This window comes from Lepidochelys kempii, chromosome 2 (assembly GCF_965140265.1).
Source record: "Lepidochelys kempii isolate rLepKem1 chromosome 2, rLepKem1.hap2, whole genome shotgun sequence".
NCBI lineage: Eukaryota > Metazoa > Chordata > Testudines > Cheloniidae > Lepidochelys > Lepidochelys kempii.
The window spans coordinates 92569975-92584530 of NC_133257.1; the positions used below are offsets into that span (position 1 = coordinate 92569975).

The 14556-nt window shown below is 46.3% G+C and overlaps 1 protein-coding gene across 2 annotated transcripts in view; it reads right to left on the reverse strand.

The window, feature by feature from the left end:
* FAM210A (family with sequence similarity 210 member A) overlaps positions 1-14556 on the reverse strand; it is a 31469-nt gene that overhangs the window by 12984 nt on the left and 3929 nt on the right. Inside the window, exon 2 of one of the 2 annotated variants that reach the window (XM_073331686.1) lies at positions 7702-7892. The exons of the other annotated variant lie outside the window; for it this stretch is intronic. The gene's annotated coding sequence lies outside the window, so the exon portion shown is untranslated. The remainder of the gene's footprint in view (positions 1-7701; positions 7893-14556) is intronic. 2 annotated transcript variants of the gene reach the window in all.

A 14556-nucleotide genomic window follows, 5' to 3' on the forward strand; every position in this document is an offset into this window, starting at 1 on the left:
GTTAAGGTCCCAAGCGGCAGTGGACCGGTGAATATGAGAATATAATCTGTCTAACCACTTGAAGAACTGCCGCACCGATTAGTTAGTGAAGATGGTGCGTCCATGCTCTCCTGGGTGAAAAGCTGAGATGCAGCCAGGTGAGCCTTTATCAAGGAGCGAGACAAGCTGTGCTGTTTCAACTTTAGGAGGTAGTTAAAAGGATACTGATAAGATAAAGGGGACTGACAATTGTGTTGGAGCAATACGACTCCGCAAGCATCAAATCGTGAATCTCTTCCACTTGGCTAGGTAAGTTGCTCTGGTTGAAGGCTTTCTGCTACCCAGAAGAACCCCCCTAACGGAGTCTGAGCATGTAAGCTCTAGCGGGTTCAACCACGCAGCTTCTAAGTCATGAGGTGGAGAGACTCGAGATTGGGGTGTCGAAGCCTTCCGTGATGTTGAGTGATGAGGTCCGGAACTAGTGGTCGAGTGATTGGAGTGTCCACCGACAGCTCCAGTAGCGTGGTGTACGTGAACGCCCTGAACTCCCTTACATTGATGTGAAGCATCGGTTCCTTCTGAGACCAGAGGACTTCAGTTCTGTGCTCCCTAAGGTGTGCTCTCCACCCCACGGTCGAGGCATCGGTGGTCAGACATTGGGATGGGCGGGATTTGGAAAACGTGACCCCTGCGCCCACCAAGTGTGGTTGAACCACCAGTGAAGAGACTTGAGCACGTCCGGTGGAAGACTAACCACCATGTCTAGATTGTGCCTATTTGACCAATGCCAAATGCCAGCCAAGCTTGGAGAGGTCTGAGTCTGAGCCTCACCTGTTGCACTACATATGTGCAAGATGCCATGTGACCTAGGAGTTTTAAGCAACTCCTTATTGTGTATAGGGAATCGTTTGAGGTCCTGTATGATGTCATGAATGGCCTGAAAGCAGGACTGGGGTAGGAACACTCTGGCCTATGCTGAGTCTAGCATTGCCCCAATGAACTCTATTCTCTGAGTAGGGGGTGAGCATTGACTTTTGACTATTTAAGGGGAAGCCCAATGTATTGAAGGTGGATCTTATGAGGAAGACTTGTTGATCCACTTGTGTTCTGGACTGGCCCTTGACTAGCCAGTCATCTAGGTAAGAAAATACCTGAACCTGCCTTTTCTGCAGAAAAGCGGCGACAACTGACATACATTTGGTAAACACCCGAGGTGCCGATGATAGGCCGAACAGTAGTACTGTGAATTGGTAATGGGAACTCCCGACTATAAACCTTAAGAAGCGCCTGTGGGGCGAGATTATGGAAAGGTGGAAATATGCATCCTTCAAATTGAGGGCGGCATACCAATCTCCTGGATACAGAGATGGGATGATAGTGGCCAAAGAGACCATTCAAAACTTTAGTTTCTTCATGAACTTGTTGAGATTGCACAGGTGCAAGATGGGTCTGAGGCCCCCTTTTACTTTCAGTATTAGGAAATACCACGGAGTAAAACCCCTTTCCCCTGAGCTTCGGCGTAACCTCCTCCACAGCCCCTGCTGATAGGAAGGTTTGTACCTCCTGAACGAGAAGTTGCTCGAGAGGGGTCCCTGAAGAGGGACGGGGAAGGGAGGTGAGGAAAACTGGAGAGAATATCCTACCTCTACCGTGCGAAGTACCCAACAGTCTGAGGTGATTTGGGACCACGCTTGATAAAAATGGGACAGACGTTCCGAAAACCGGAAAGAAGGAGCCAGTTGAGAGATTGCTATAACACCCACGGAAGCATCCTCAAAGTGTCAGCCTATGGCCTGGTGGCAGTCTGGACGACCCAGACCCCCTGTTATTTGTGGGTTGGCGATGGCAGTTCTCGTTTCTGGGACGCCTACGGTTCTTGTCCCGCCTAAACTGCCTCTGGTATGGTAGTGTTGTGGGCGGAGGCCTAAATTATCTATGCTGGGTGGCAGGGGTGTGCAGACCCAGCTATCTTAGAGTGGCTCAGGAGTCTTTCAGATTGTGGAGTCTCGAGTCCGTTTTCTCTGAAAATAATGCGGCCCCCTCGAATGATATTGTCTGTTGGACCTCCCCAGGGAGGCATGAGGCCTGCAGCCATGAGCAATAGCGCATTGCGATGCCCGAAGCCATAGTCCACATTGCAGAGTCCGCTGAGTCTAATGCTGCTTGCAGCAACATCCTGGCGACCATCTTGTCCTCATCCACAAGAGTTGAGAATTCTGGCTTAGAATCTGGTGGGACAAGGTCCAAGAAGTTGGACATTGTGTTCCAAGACTATGTATATCGGCTAAGGATCACCTGCTGGTTTGCAATCCGAAGCTGGAGCCCTCTGGTGGAGTATATCTTCCGCCCAAAGAGGTCCAGCTTCTTTGCATCCTTAGCTCAAGGGGTAGATCCATGCTTTTCCTTCGCGTTAACAGTCGCCACTCCCCAGTCCAGTGTGGGGTGGGTAAACAAGTATTCCTTGGAGGGTACAAAGTACTTTCTCTTGACTCCCTTAGCTGTAGGAGCCAGAGAGAATGGTGTTTGCCACAGGGTTTGTGTGTTCTCCTGAATGGTCTTTATCAGGGGAAGGGCCACCCTGGTGGGTCTTGCCAGGGATAAAATGTCTACCATTGGGTCTGACACCTAGGTGAACTCCTCCATCTGTACCCTGAGGTTCTGAGCTATCTGCCTTAGAAGTTCAAGGTGGGCTCTGCTGTCGGGAAGGGCGGGGCCCCTCCCGAGGATGTCCCTGCCATCGCCTCATTTGGAAACGATGAGGAGGAGCCCGGAATATGGGAGGGGCCCTCCTGCCATTCCAGCTCCTCAAAATGCTTCAGCTCTGCCGCCAAGTCAGGGTCTGCTTCGGTGCTGGACTCTGCTGCGGTGATAGTACTGTCCATGGTACTAAGTGTAGCCACGGTGCCAGGTCCAGTGCTGGGTCTGTTGTCAGTGCCAGGCGCGGTACCAATCATGGTGCTGGCAACGGTGGCTGATGCCCGGGAGAAATCCCTAGCCCTAGACGCAGTTCTTCTCTTGGATGTGACAGAAAGGGAGTGTACTGAGGTGGACCCCTGGGACTGGTGGTAAGCCCATGGGGTCCAGAAAGGCCACTGGGTTGGCATCTGAGCCGGTACCTGCCATTGTGGTGGCCACAGTACCACAGGAAAGGTTTGGGTCAGCCCCGCTGACTGGGAGTGCTAGTGGCTATGATGCTGGTTTCTCTGGGACACACGTGTGTCAGTATCCGATGTGGACTCTAATGAGTCCACGTGCATGGCCCATTGTGGTGCCGTGCCTGTCGGTGACAGGGATCAGTGCCGGGGCGACATAGATTATTGCCGAGTCATAACTGGCTTGCCCCTAGACTTCACCGGTGACCTCTGAGTCGTTTGGGGACTTGGGAGTGGTGCTGTGAACCACGGTCGGGGGAGTGCGGGCCTGTCAATGTTATCAGGTTCTGCACTGCCTCATAAGTCTCGGGTGTGGAAGAATGGTCCAAATCTGCCACCTGGGTCTCCTCCGGTGGCACTGGACTCATCAGTCCCTTCCGTGGGCCCAGAGTCAACGGTGGCTGTTGAGCTGGAGGACAGGTGCAGTCTCCCTCCCTTGGGTTCACGTTCCTGTGCGCAGGAATGGGAGCGCCCTCTATCAGTCTTCCTGTGCTGCTGCTTCGGAGCAGGAGACCGTGAGCAGTGCCGAGATTGATCCCGTGCAATGTTCAGTGCTGGGGAATGCTGGTGCCGAAGGTCTCTGACCCCAGAGTCTTTCCTCGGCACTTTCTGGACCACAGCTAGGGCGCTGCGCACCGACGCTCAGGAGCCCGGTGCTGCCTCCATGGTGCTCGACTCAGACTGAGGGCGGAGAGCTGCTTCCAATTCGTAGCAACTTTAGTCTGTGATCCCTCTCCTCCTTCGTGTGGGGGCAAAAGCTTCTACAGATCTTGCACCTGTCCGCTTGATGGGACTCCCCCAAGCACTTTAAGCAAGCTGAGTGTGGGTCGCCCTTTGGCACAGGCTTCTGGCAAACCCCGCACGGCTAAAACTCCTGGGTCCAAGGAATGCCCCAGGCCTGGGAGAGGGACCCCCCAGTACCCCAAGTCCACATATCTAACTAACAAACAATTTTTAAACTATCTTTAACTATTTACAGGAAATACACTAGAGGATCGCTTGTTGAAGATGAGAGACAAAACGTTCTGACGACTGCCACTGACGGTAAGAAGGAACTGGAGAGGCAGCGGGTTGGCAGGGCCATGAAGGCGCAGCTCTAGGGGGCTCCAGAGCCGACCCGATAGGTGCTGCTAGGGAAAAAGCCTTCCAGAAAACTGTGCATGTGGTACGCACACACCTAATTGGAATCGATATGAACAAGCACTCAATGAAGAATACATAAAATGGTGCAGAAATAGGCAAAAGGACAGAATCAACTTGTTTGTATAGATGGGATCACAAAAATAAGAAGGTGGGATTGTAACTGTTCTCCTTATCTTCAGGGGTAGAATGTTGTGGGAACTGTCTATCCTTTGCAGTTGGGGGTGTGAAAAGGGAATCTCAAATTTGCTGTATTCTCAATAGGATTAATTAGGTTAAGGTGTTGTCCATGTGAGCACAGCATAACAAAGTCCTCCAGCTAATTTATCTGCTTCTGCGTCATATTCAACATCCTTTCCTGCAAGTCTATTTCTCTGTCCAACTGGTCCATACACTCTCGACAGCTCCTCGGCATGTTCCTAGTTGTCCTTTCTCACTTGTTCTTCTCTTGCTGCATAAATCCTCTAACCACAAGTGGCCAATTTACCTTGTTAAAATTTTAGTTTGAAAATTCTAAAATCTAAAAGAGTTCAGAGCAGTGACTAAGTTATGGTCTTTTATGCATTTCTTACTGGTACACTTCTTTTTTTTTTAATTTTTCTACAACCAACCACTTTGGATGACTGTTTTAACATTTTTTTATGGCACCGCCTGAGTCAAGTTGCAAGGAGAAAGTAGGGAGGCACATTTTGATTTAGGGATAAAACAGTAAGAATTTTTGGAAAAAAAGATGCTCTTAGTAGTTTAATTTTCCAACTTGGATGCCACCTTGAGTGCAGAGGCTGCAGAAAAGCCAAGTAAGCAGAGGACAAACCAGCTGCCATGCCACGACAGTGCAAACCCAGCATCCAGAAGACAGGTTTTCAAATCCCACAAATAGGCACAACAAGACAGCTAATTGTAATACAGCACCTTATACTTTACTGGATGAGGATGTCATTGTCATTCTGTCGCTCTGACTGGGTCTCAGGGGTGTCTCCAAATGGATCTCTGGATGGCAGTAAGGCATACCAAAGAGATCGTGTTGTCCAGGGAAATTTTCTCCTGCGTGGGATCCAGTTTCCTATGCGGTTTCTGAAGGCATGTCTGCCTCATCGTGGGCCATGGCCAAACTGTCCAACATATATTGAGTTTTGTGGTGGCCTCTCGAGCAAAAAATCCAGTCCAGCACACATATTGGGAGCAATATGACAGGTGTTTTTTCTCTTTGACATTTTTGTAGTTCTGTCACAAGACCATGGCTTTGGCACAGTGCTGGCACGTGTTCTGGGAGTACTGCTTTTCCTGCATTTACGCTGCTAAATTTGCATTCCAGTGACTACTGGAAGGATGAGACTGAACTTGTTCCTCTCTCTAGAGCAGTGGTTTTCAACCTTTCATTTGCAGACCCCTAAAAAATTTCAAATGGAGGTGCGGACCTCTTTGAAAATCTTACGATAGTCTGTGGAGCCCCAGGAGTCCACGGACCAACAGTTGAAAACCACTGCTCTAGAAAGAAAGGAAGTCCAGGATCTCCTGATGAGACAATGTGAAAGCACTGGACATAGTGGCTGTAATGGACTTGGCATCTGAACTAGAGTTACAAGCAGATGTGCTTGTGTGTATGCCATCATTTAAACCAGAGAGAGAGAGAGAGAGAGTCTTGAGAGGACTCCAAAGCAGCAGAGACTGCTCAGATAACCAGACAGGCCAATCCAGATGTGAAACAATGCAGAGTGGGATAGCTGTTAGAGGGCTAACTGACAGAAGTACCGGTAATTCAAAATGGGGATGCATCCACATGAATCTTATAGCAGTATAATACTCATTCCGAAATAGAATTATGTCACATCCAAAGTGGATTAATTATAGCAGGATAAAACACAAGATGAAACAAAAAGATAATTCATGTGTGGATGCAAGGCAGTTTACGCCAATAAAATCTAAAGATATACCAAAAATATTCCCATGTAGATTATGCCTAAGAGTGTTAATCTGGGGAGCGGGGAAGTATATCAGTATAACTACGCAAAAAGAAAAGGAGGACTTGTGGCACCTTAGAGACTAACCAATTTATTAGAGCATAAGCTTTCGTGAGCTACAGCTCACTTCCTCAGATGCATATCGTGGAAACTGCAGCAGGCTTTATATATACACAGAGAATATGAAACAATACCTATTCCCACCCCACTGTCCTGCTGGTAATAGCTTATCTAAAGTGATTTCCAGCACAAATCCAGGTTTTCTCACCCTCCACCCCCCCACACAAATTCACTCTCTCCTGCAGGAGAGTGAATTTGTGTGGGGGGGTGGAGGGTGAGAAAACCTGGATTTGTGCTGGAAATCACTTTAGATAAGCTATTACCAGCAGGACAGTGGGGTGGGAATAGGTATTGTTTCATATTCTCTGTGTATATATAAAGCCTGCTGCAGTTTCCACGATATGCATCTGAGGAAGTGAGCTGTAGCTCACGAAAGCTTATGCTCTAATAAATTGGTTAGTCTCTAAGGTGCCACAAGTCCTCCTTTTCTTTTTGCGAATACAGACTAACACGGCTGTTACTCTGAAACCTGTCAGTATAACTACGCTGGTTTAAATTCACACTTTAGGTTAGACCAAAAAAATCTTTCCTGGGTAGCAAGGCCTGATTAAAACTATTTTTCATTTGTGTTTGTTAAAATGTAAATAACACTTCAATTACAGCATAACAGAGTTCCCAATTCAAATTCATGAGCCTGTACCCTTCATGTCCTGCTGTGAAACCAGGGAAGTCTACACTTGACATTTACAATATTTCTAAGGGATTTTTTTTTGGGGTGTGCGTGAGTGTAATATTACATATCTTTTATATGTTAAAGAATCAAAACAGGGCAAACCCAGTTTTAAGAAGTCCTTTATAGCAGAGGTTTTCAAACTGTGGTCCATGGACCACCAGTGGTCTGCGAGCTTCATTCAGGTGGTCTGCAGATAGTTCCCTCTAAGGTGTGTGCCTGGGTGGCCGACACAAGACCATGAAGGGCCACCCACCTAATTAGTGGAGCTGCGCAGGCGGGGAGGGGGCAGTGGGGTGAGAAGAGGGGGTAGGGTGAATTTGGGATGTGCAGGGCTGTGGCGGCCAGACAAAGAGGCGACTTTCCCCAGCTCCAGGGCTGCGGTTGCTGGGGAGAGACCACCCTCCTTCCCAGCCCCAGCTCAGGGGTTGCCATGGTGGGGTAGAGAGGGCACATCCATCGCATTTGAAAGGTAAAACTACTGACATGAAAATATGAGTTATGTGCTTTTATCTGTAGAACAAAAAGAAGTTAATTTTATCCAAAGCACTTTACAATAGTTAGCTAATGGTACAAACAACATTTGGAAAGATCATTAAGTGGTCCGCCAAGACCCTCAGCAATTTTCAAGTGGTCCGCGGAAAAAATACAGTTTGAGAACCACTGCTTTACAGGTTACCTTTACTGTAAGATGGGTGTACAACCAGAGAGACTGCACTCAGAGTAGTTACTGATGGGGTCCTGCAGGATCCAGTACTATTCAATATTTTCATTAATGACTTGGATAACGGAGTGTATTATATCCTTATAAAATTTGCAGATGATCGGGTTGCAAGTACTTTGGAAGACAGGATTAGAATTCAAAATGACCTAGACAAAGTGGAGAATTAGTCTGAAATCAACAATTAAATAATGTCAAAAGCACAGTTCTACACTTAGGAAGCAAAACCAAGTGCACAGACACGAAAAGGGGAATAACTCAGGGGTGGCCAACCTGAGCCTGAGAAGGAGCCAGAATTTACCAATGTACATTACCAAAGAGCCACAGTACTATGTCAGCAGCCCCCCCATCAGCTCCCTGACCCTGCTCCCAGCACCTCCCACCCATCTGAAGCCCCGCCCATCAGCTCCTCCCCCTCCTTCCCCTCACCTCCTGAGCAGCGGTTTCATGGCATGCAAGAGGCTCTGGGGGGAAGGCGGTGGGAAGGGGTGGAGTGGAGGCAGGGCCTGTGGCAGAGCCAGGGGTTGAGCAGTGAGCACCCCCAGTCACGCTGGAAAGTTGGCACCTGTAGCTCCAGCCCCGGAGTCGGTGCCTATACAAGGAGACGTATATTAACTTCTGAAGAGCTGCATTTGGCTCCGGAGCCACAGGTTGGCCTCCCCTGGAATAACTGGTAGGGAGTATTACTGCTTCAAAGCAGGGGTGGCCAACCTCAGCCTGAGAAGGAGCCAGAATTTACCAATGTACATTGCCAAAGAGCCACAGTAATATGTCAGGAGCTCCCCTATCAGCTCCCCCCAGCCCCGCTCCCTCTCTCTTGCCGCACCTCCCAATCAGCTGTTTGTGGCATGCAGGAGGCTCAGGGTGGGGGAGGAGGGGGAGAAGCAAAGGCATGGCAGGCTCAGGGGAGGGCATGGGAAGGGATGGGCCTGTGGCAGAGCCAGGGGTTGAGCAGTGAGCACCCCCTGGCACACTGGAAAGTTGGCGCCTGTAGCTCCAGCCCTGGGGTCAGTGCCTCTACAAGGAGCCGCGTATTCACTTCTGAAGAGCCACATGTGGCTCCGGAGCTACAGGTTGGCCACCCCTGGCTTCAAAGGATCTGGGGGTTATTGTGGATCACAAACCAATTATGAGCCAACAGTATGTATAGTTGTGAAAAATACATCTGGTATATATTAACAGAGGTGTCATACGCAAGACAGGAGCTAACTGTCCCACTCTACTCAGCAATGGTGAGGCCTTAGCTGGAGTATTGTGTCCAGTTGTAGGAACCACACTTTAGGAAAAATGTGGACAAACTGGAGGGCAACAAAAATAATAAAAAAGTGTTAGAAAACGTGACCCATGAAGAAAAGTTAAAAAACTGGGTATGTTTAGCCTTGAGAAAAGGCCTGATAAGTCTTCAATTATGTTAAGGACTGTTATAAATAGGACAGTGATCAACTGTCCTCCACATCCACTGAAGGTAAGACAAGAAGTAATCAGCTTAATCTGCACCAAGGGAGATTTAGGTTAGATGTTAGGAAAAATTTTCTAATTGTATGGATAGTTAAGCATTGGAATAGGCTTCCAAAGGAGGCTGTGAAATTCCCATCACTGGAGATTTTTAAGAACAGGTTAGACAAACACTTTAACTTTCCAGCGATCCAAACATGCAAACAAAAGTCTAAGATGCGACTTCCCCACATTCATTTGCAAAGTCTAGTGGTGCCCCACAGAAGTGTTCAAAAATATTTAGGAAGACTTCTATTAATACAATATTTTTGCCAAAACAGCTTAATGCTAACATGAAAACAAGATCTTAAAGGACTTAAATTCATCCCTTTCTGCTGCTTATTGCCAGCAGAATTATACCACCACCACTCCCACCAACAAGAGACACATCCAGTTTTTCTTGTAAATATCCCTCTATAGAAGTGGAAAGAATAATTAGTTTTGTTTTTTGTTTTTTTAAAAACTTTTAAAAGCATTTTCTTTAATGCAACGTTTTCCTCTTTTTTCCATGAAGTATCATGGAGTCTTTAACTGGGTATTAATCTATAATCTTAAATATGACAGTGTTGACTATTCTGCTAAGTGATTTAACTAGGAAAATCCAGCAACTGTGTTTGTCCAAAGCAGCTGGACATACCTGGTACAGTCATACATTCTTGTACAGGGTCCCCAAACATGAGCTTGCCGAGAAATGAATTGATAGAACACCAGTTTTTTAAGGTGGTGGTATGTTAACCAATACAGTTTGGGAACCTCTGTAATGTGAACCATATTCAATAGGAAACTGTTGCACATTCCAGCAGCAGTGAAGGATAATGTGCCACAATCTTAAACCATATTTATACTTCACAGTTTTGTAGGCAAAAGGCAACTTTGCTGGCAAAACCGTGAAGGTGTACATACTGGACTGCTACTTTTTTGGGGCAAAATTCTCCTATTTTGCCAACAAAATAAAACCACCTCAATGAGAGGCATAACGCTTTTTGCGGCAAAGTTAAAGTGACGAACAGCAGCGTCTACTTTGACAATTTGTTATGTTGCCATAACAGGCCTCTCCCAGTAGCCCACAATGCCCATCATGAGTGATGTCTCTGCTCACTGTTTTGATCTCGGCTGCCCTGCACAGAGCTACACAGACATGTGCTCCTCTCCTTTCAAAGCTCCGGGAAGTTCTGACAGCTGAGCATGCTGCTCTGTCCCACAGCAAAGTGTAAATCATTAATGTGGAATCCTACTCTCTCCAGCACTAGGAACACAGCAGCAGGCAGGCTGCTGCTGCAGGGAGGGAGGGGAGAGTGGACTGCTGCTCAGTGCACAACCAGGGAGAGAGGTGGAGGCTAATGTATGGGGGATGTTCCCCTCCCCCACCTTAAGACTAGTTGCTTCCAGTTGCTGTCTCAAGTTAAAGAGACAGCATGCCGACACACTCACTCAGTCCCAAAGCATGCAGTGTTCTCTCACATATACACTCCCCCTCCCCAATTCCCCAACACACACACACAGTCTCTCCCACACACAGAAACATACACACTCCATCACACACTCTTCTCCCGCACTCCACTCCCGCTTCAGTTGAAATGTAGCTAGCAATCTAGTAGGATGCTCATGGAACAATGGGATTGACGCTGTACCTGCCCTATGTGGCACTGCAAACCCTTCCCAAAGCACACTGCTCTCAGTGTCGATGTAAGAGCTGCTAGTGTGGATGCACTCTGCCAAGACAAGGGGCATAGTGTGGACATGCAACTGTGGTTTAATGAAAGTAGCGGCTGTATGTCAGCATAAACTTTTGTCAACAAAACTCTGTAGTGTAGACAAGGCCTTATTCTCTGTGGTATTTCCACTTGTGGCCGTGTCTTCACTGGCACTTCTAAATCTCCCACTGCTGCGCTACACTGGTGCGGCTCCCGTGGTACTAGCACTAACAGAGGCTGGTCACCAACTTTTTTACATTATTGTATCTAACCTTGCTTTGCTTGGTCACAAATAGTTTAAATCTGCAGATAGATGGGATTTAGCTAGATCACAGAACCATAATAAAACCTTGGACAAGTTAAGTCGATGTCTAGATTTTAATATTCACTGCTGTAACCGAGTCTGTTGACAAAGCAGTATTTATAGTGTAGACAGACCTTAAGTAGAATAGGAAACAGCTTTTCTTAAAGATCTTCAAGTGTTAGCGATTGAACTAAAGGGTATTAGAAAGTATATAAGTAGAAGAGCTGTATTTTATATATGTGTATTCAGTTAAAGACGTGGGATGTTAAACAGTAGGTTTGTACTTACTTAAAAAGCATTTCAATTACTCTTTAAACTGATGTGCAGTTTAGCTAATCTGCATCTAACTAGAAGTGACAGAAATACTCCCACCCCCGCCTTTACTTTGACAGGAGTCAGAGATCTGAAGTTTTACATTGTACTTAGTCCTACCTTTTAACATCACACTAAATTAAATCTCTACAGCTTCTTAAAACATACAAAACTCTTTATAGCTCTTTCTAGGCTGTTACATTTCTGCACCCTACTGCAGACACTGCTTCAATTACTTTTCTATTGGATGGTGCTAATTCCAACTCCATAGCAACCGCTCAACTATCCCTGCTCTGTAATACTGAGCAGCTATGCTGGGCTCTTTCCTTTAGAAGTTTTGTTCTGCCCTCTACTGAATTCTTACAGAATTACGCTTGAACTTCAGAATGTATTGCAATCAACTATTAGCATTCATGTCCCCTTACCACGTTATATTTATTCAAAAAATACAACTTTCAGAAAAATTGGTTACTGCCTTTTCTTTCAACAGGTCCCCCGGGCTGTTTGTGCTCTTCCCATGGGTTAAGTAAAAACTACCTACGAAATAGATCCATAAACCAATAAATTGCCTTTTAAATTATGTCTGATTTATATTTCATAGAATATCAGAGTTGGAAGGGACCTCAGGAGATCATCTAGTCCAACCCCCTGCTCAAAGCAGGACCAATCCCTAATTTTTGCCCCACATCCCTAAATGGCCCCCTCAAGGACTGAACTCTCAATCCTGGGTTTAGCAGGCCAAAGCTCAAACCACTGAGCTATCTCTCCCCCAGAACTAAAACCCCATGGTATTGTACCTGATCAGACAGTTAGTATACAGGAGAGGTGACTGTAAATAAGGCTGTATTACAGTATTAATATAATTCATAGATTCATAGATATTTAGGTCAGAAGGGGCCATTATGATCATCTAGTCTGACCTCCTGCACAACGCAGGCCACAGAATTTCACCCACCGCTCCATAAGCACTTTATGGTTTTAATTTTATCTTGTTACTTGGCTTTGCAGAGACTTTCTACAGCAAATGATGAAATAGTAGAGGTTCTATTGTCCAAGCACCAGGTGCTGGCTGCCTTGCGATTCATCACGGGTGTTGGAAGACATGACAGTGTTTCTGCCCGCAAGTTCCTTAATGCAGCAAAGAAGGCAGATGACATGCTTTTTATACCATATTCAGGTTCTTTGAACAAAGAAATCAGAGGCTACGAGAGAACCCTAATTTCACCCCAGGTAAAAGGATGGTATAAAATGGAATTACTGAGTTAGTATCTGCCTTTCTTTAATGTAAACGTGTGGTTGAGTTAGCAGTGGCTTCCAGTTCAGCAGGTTGGGGCCTGGTTAGTGAAGATTACCCCCGCTGGCTCAAGACAGCTAAAATGTTTGTGCTAACATGGAGGTGATCAACCTGTGGCTCCAGAGCCACATGCAGCTCCTTGTATAGGCACCAACTCCAGGGCTGGAGTTACAGGCGCCAACTTTCCAATGTGCTGGGGGGTGCTCAACCTCTAGCTGCCCCTCTCCCCCCTCCCCCAGCCTCCTGCACACCATGAAACAGCTGATCAGGAGGTGCTGATCAGCAGAGCTGCCAGTGGGTGGGAGGCAGCTGATGTATTACTGTGGATCTTGGCAATGTACATTAGTAAATTCTGGCTCCTTCTCAGGCTCACCACACCTGTGCTAACATCATCTGGTTTGATTGTGAAGAGGGCTAGAGATGGCATGCCCCCAGGGTCAATGTTGGCGGTGGAAGTTAATTGTTAGCTCTCAAGGGGGAGAGATGCAGGGCCATAGTTCTAACTTGTAGTATCTGTATGTGGTCTGCCTTATCCCCACAATGTATATAATGATTCCAGTTATAGATGAAATGTCTAAGCTGTAGTAACAAGCACTCTAACCCTGAATATAATTAGTTTCAAAATATGCTGCACTGTCAAAGGCAAACAACTTTACCTTATATTAAAAATTAAAGGCTGATGCTTACATTTGACTAGTGCTGGAAGAATAATGTCTTGATTAGGATCAAAGCTGTGTGTGTTCACTAGAGCTCTTAAACATGTTAGCTAATTCCTGTAAAGCATTTGGGCTTGACTAGGCTCTCAGTCTTGTCTACTGTGCAAAGAAAACGTGCTAAAGATTTCATTACCTTACTGACATGGACATGTTTAGCTTGACCACCAACAGCTGCTAGAACTCCAACTTGCCCTGGCTACAGTAAAGTTACTTGGGGGTGGGGTGGGGGGGGTGGAAACGTTCTTACTGTACACATTCCTGTAGCGCTAGTTGGCTTCTAACACTGGCAAGATTTAGGTTTCTATGAGACTGATTCACACCAGCCTTTCATCAGGTGTTTAAAACTCATGACACTTCCCTTGAGGCAAAGAAAGAGGCCTGAAAGGACAGATGTCATTACTTGTAATTTAGCAGATAATTTTGTAACTTGAATGAGTGGGCAGGAGTCTAATCATAACTGGGGGTCCAAATAAGTCAAAAAATGAGTTAATTTATAAAAAGGACAGTGTTTAACATGCTGTTTTAGCTGCAGCATAGCCATAGTAGGTGAGTGTGCACCTCCCAACACAAGTACAGCACTGAACTAAAAATAGCGAGGGGTACATTGCCACATCCCCTCATCACCCAAGTGCAGACCCAGGGCCTCAGGCACACTTGTGCTCAAGCTGCAGTACAGACATCCCTTAAGACAGCTACTACTTAGAACTTCAGCAAACATTCTCTGTATTCTATACATGTGTTGCTTTCTTTGTCAGTGCACACAGCCAAGTTACACATCAAGGTATAAACAAACAGCCTCTACGTTTATTAAAACATTTAAGTTGCGCCCTTCCCCCAATATCAAGTTTACAAAAGTGTGCATGCAGAAGAACCTTTCAAAATAATTAGTTAAGTGAATATTCTCAACCAAAAGCTATTTGAAACTTTTAACTGCATAAAAAAATTGACTTAAACCATCCCTGCTGTCTCATTCCTCTTGTGTGAAATCACTTGAACATG